Raw genomic sequence first — 4,703 nt, forward strand, 5'->3', positions numbered from 1 at the left:
TCAGGGTAGCAGAAATTTGTCTGCAGAGAATGTGTTTCTACTGGGGACTATTTTGTTATGAGAGACATTGTTTAGATTTTTTTTGACAATTTGAAATATTCCTCAAAAGTCGATGGAGTAACATATTTCATTGGTGTATGGGGAGTATTTAGGAGGATATTCTTTTTTGCAGGAAACACATAGTAAAATTTTAGATGATACAATTCTAAGGTCTTTAAAGACTCTCCTTTGATTCTCGTTAGGGAAGGGGGTATTTGTCATATACTTGCAACTTTTCTGTAAATTTATCATTGTTCCTTTCAAAAAAAATTAAAAATAAAATGTATTGTCATGATGCTACATATATTTGTAAGTATTAGGTAATGATGTTATTCCATTGTTCTTACCAGTATAAGTTCAAGCAATTTACTACAAATACACAAAGATGACACTGAATTTTCTCAGTGCATGCAGCACTCACAGTTTCACCATTATCAAGAGTGACAGGTCTCTTTAATATCCAGAGACTAAATGGGCTGCCCCTTATTCTTGTTTTGTGCACCTTCATAGTCTACCTTCTTTTCTGCCATTGAGTATTTTTTCCCAATACTCATCTCTCTTAATGAGGGTGGCCACTGTACAGAGCATGTCCCTGCCATGCACTATCAATGACACTTTCCTCTTTTACATTTTATCAGTGACTGGGGACATCATCTTGACCCAGACACCAGCCTCCCTGTTAACATCTTTAAGAAAGAGACAGTCTTTCATCATGCAACTGCCCATGTACATGGAGAAATCAGTTGGAACCAGATGAAACTGGACAGGAATTTGCAGTCATTATATCTATTATATCTAATATCTCTAATGTGCCCAAAAATGTCCCAGCCTGGCTCAGTAGCAGAGGAAGTGTATCCAACAATGTCAGCATCAGTGGGCTGCAGCCTAGGGCTCCATAAAATTTTGCTGATGCCTGACTAGTGGAGCCAAATCACAGTGCTGTAGCCTGTGCACAAACCTTCCTGCTGCTTTGTAAGCAGCCTGAGTTTTAAGAGAACTTGGTTATATCGGGAGAAAGGAAGAAAGCTCCATTTGTCCTCTAATTGCTTGCTGAAAATAAACTGACAAAAGGAAGATTAATAAGAGAAAAGGCAAACAAAATTAACTTAAAGTGCAGTGGGATATCATCGCAGGGTGATGACCTGATAAGTCAATGAAATCCAGGTGTTTATATTTCTTTTCTAGGGGAGAGGGAATTGGGAAGTGTAGGCAACTGGGAGAGAATAGATGAGAACAGAAGTGCATCCTCAAGAGAACAGGTAAGCACCTGCCTGGTTAAAGTATCAACTTCCAGTTTCTTCTATTTTTGATTCCTGTTTTGTGTTAATCTTCCCTGATAAAAATTCTCAGGAAGAATTTTCTTGACAATTGGTTTCCTTCTGAAGAATTTGGTTTTAGGCAGATAAGGGATATTTAGGAAAAGTCTTTTTGTGCATTTGCTGCTTTCTAAATGACGTGGGTTTTACATATCATCATACAAATGCAGCATAGTTTGAGATGTTATTTTCTGGATTCCTTTACCTGCAACCCACCTGCCATGATGCTATTCCAGAGAGATGCAGCTACAGACTGAAAAAGCAGTTGACCCCTGAACAAGTGGAGGTTGGGGCACTGACCACTGGTGCAGATGAAAACCTGTGTAGAACTTTTGCATCCCTAACTTAAGTACTAATAGATTACTTTTGACTGGAAGCCTTAGTGATAAAATAGTTGATTAACCCCTTTTTTAGTTATACATATTGTAAGCTCTATTTTTCCAAAAAAGTATGCTAAAGAAAAAAATGTTATTAAGAAAACCATAAAATACAGAAAATATATTTACTACTTATAAAGTGCTTGCTCACAGGTGACACATACAGAAGAAAATATACGTGAATCTGCAAATTTAAAACACAAGTTATTCTAGGGTTGACTATACTATGATGAATGTAGCAGTCCCCATCTGTAATCTAGGGCTTTCCCCTTTATTGTACCTGTGCTCACTTCCAATGGCCGATATATGTCTTAGGTTCTTTATGATCTTGGGCAGAGAGATCTGCCTGCATGCCTTGCTGGCCAGATGGCCTCGAATGTGCATCTCTTAGGAAAGTGCTATGGTTTGACTATGTCCTCTAGAATCCATCTGTTGTAAAGTTAAATTTCAGTGTAATGGTATTGCCAGGTGGGGCCTATTGGGATGCATTTAGGTCATGAGGGTGGAGCCCTCTAGAGGAATACATTAATGACACAATAAACAGAGCTTACGAGGCTGGAATCTTTTTTTCTCTTCTTTTCATCTGTCATGTTAAGACAAGGCTTTTCTTTCTCTGAAGGAGTCAATGCTACAGGCGTCATCTTGAAAGCAGAGAAAGCAGACCTTAACCTGCCCATGCCTTGATCTTAAATTTCCCATTCCCTAGAAGTGTGGAAAAATTCATTTCTGTTCTTTGTGAATTACACAGTGACAAGGAACCTGTTATAGCAGCTTGAAATGGAACAAGAGGTAGAGCTCACAATCAGTGAGGACAGGATGAGGTGTATACATACCCCAGCTTCCTCATCTCTCAGGTGGAACAGCCCAGAGGAATTTACTCCATGTTTCCACATGTGGGTGATCTTCATTTCTCCTGAGTCAGGTGGGTTGTTGATACGTCTTTTACCTTTCATCTTCTGTTCCCTTCCTCATTTTCCTCCTTTCCTCCCAGTGTAAATTTGCTGCCTAAACAGGAATCCTCATTGCTGGTGGACCCGAACTAATATAGTAAAACAAATCGTTTATCTTTTCTATGAGAGGTATTTCCCATCTTTATTCTTATCACTTCTCTCTCTTTGACATGTAGGAATATTCAGGAAGCACTTAATTTTTTTTAACCAATCTATTTTAGAGTGAATTTATGCAGTGATTTTTTGTTGTTGTTCTGTTTGTTAAAACAAAAAGATAAGTTGTAATCCACCAACCAGCTGAAGGGTCTCCTCTCCTGGCAGAGATAACTTCAAAGCAAAAAGGAAAACTAGGTTAGGCCATGACTGGCAGGTGGGTTTAGATGTGCCTCATTATACTCTCCTCCCTTGGAGTTCAGACACAACTGACCAGCATTATCATTACAAAGGAGATCTTTAGACTGACAAAACAGATGCTTTGTAGCAATAAGATACCATACTCCAACATGACAGAGAATAGGCCCTGAAAAAAATCTAAATATTTGACCCTAAATATATTTCTTCATCATAGTCTGAAGTGGCCCTGCAAAGTTGCCTGTAGTGAGGGAAATTTTCATTCTTGAGAGAATCTCTTCCCCTTACTAAGTCTTTTCCAAAGAGTCTGACATTTTTTTTTAAACGTCTGATAGGCACCATTCACCATCTACTTTGTCTGCTACCCACAGGATTCTTCCACATGACAAGAACCATGGCTTCCACGCACCCTTATCTAAACTGAAGTATTTCTTTATGATGAATTCAACTCTTTAGGCAGACCTTAACTCTGTCAACCAGTGGTCAGTCAGGAATCCTTCGAATCCATGTATGACCTGGAAGCCCCTGCTTCAAGATATCCCACCTTTCCAGGACAAACTAATATATATCTTATATGTACTGATTTATGTCTTTCCTCATAATTCTTGTCTCTCCAAAGTGTTTAAACCCAACGTGTAATCCTATCACCTTGGGCACATATTTGCAGGACATCCTAAGGCTGTGTCACAGGCCATAAGCTTTATCTTTGGCAAAATAAACCTACAAATTAATTGAGACCTGTCTCAGATACTCTTTTGTTTACACTGGGTCACAAACTTAAAAATCCTCTAAAACTGTCTACACATCAATAAATCTACATTAGAGACAGTGGAGTAATCATATCTTAACAGTTAAAGCTCACAGTTTAAAGGAACCTGAGTCTAAGATTTGGTCCAGCTCTCTTGTTTCATGAAAATACTTTGAGATTTTTAAAATTTTACTTTTGAGAAGGACAATTTTGGGGAATATGTTTATGGCAGTGGAATGAATGATGTCCCCACCCCAAAAGATGCCCATGTCCTTGTCTCTGGAACCCAAGTGTTATAGGAGTTATTAAGAAATTATTTTAGGCAGATGGGGAGGAAAAGGGGTCCTTGGGAAAGTTTTCTTTCTATTAAAGCCTCTCCAGAAAAGTTTATTGTCCAGCAGGAAAGCCCTGGCTCATAGGGCCAGGTTGGCAAGCTTTGATATGCAAATTCTGCCCATTAGAAACTGAGTCCAGCCAAACATGGCGATTCCCACCATCTTCTTCCTTTCTCCCACATATGCCTGGCAACATGGCTGCCCTCACATATCCCCCACATATGTTTTCTGGTGTCAGTTTTGGCAAGAGACAGAGAAAATTTTTCTGAGAGAAGAGCTAGCACAAAAATTCTTTTTAGCTAGAAAATCTCTTGGGTAAAATGAATGATTACTTCTTATACGATCTAGGTATCACAGAGTTTAGGGGTCAGATCTTACAGCACATGACAGGAATAAGAGGGTTTTGTTTGTTGGTTTGTTTTCATATTAGGAGGGAAAATTAGATTTTCAGTACACAATCTGTGAGGGACAGACTGAGTCAGAGCTATTATAAGAGAAAGAGGAGATGTGGAAGGAGTCAGGGAAATGAAACGTGTCCCTGCTCCCAAATCAAAAATAAAGTCATTGATTTTAGAAGGTGAAGCAAA

The 4,703-nt window shown here is 38.8% G+C and overlaps 1 long non-coding RNA gene across 1 annotated transcript; it reads left to right on the forward strand.

Moving 5' to 3' along the window:
• Positions 1-12: 12 nt before the first annotated feature.
• On the forward strand, positions 13-4,686 carry LOC110741145. Its single transcript, XR_002516894.2, has 3 exons — positions 13-1,298; positions 2,481-2,654; positions 3,405-4,686. It is a non-coding gene; the product is annotated as an uncharacterized LOC110741145 (long non-coding RNA).
• The last annotated feature ends 17 nt before the right edge of the window (positions 4,687-4,703 follow it).

The sequence above is a fragment of the Papio anubis genome, unplaced genomic scaffold (assembly GCF_008728515.1).
Source record: "Papio anubis isolate 15944 unplaced genomic scaffold, Panubis1.0 scaffold2595, whole genome shotgun sequence".
In the NCBI taxonomy this organism is placed as follows: domain Eukaryota; kingdom Metazoa; phylum Chordata; class Mammalia; order Primates; family Cercopithecidae; genus Papio; species Papio anubis.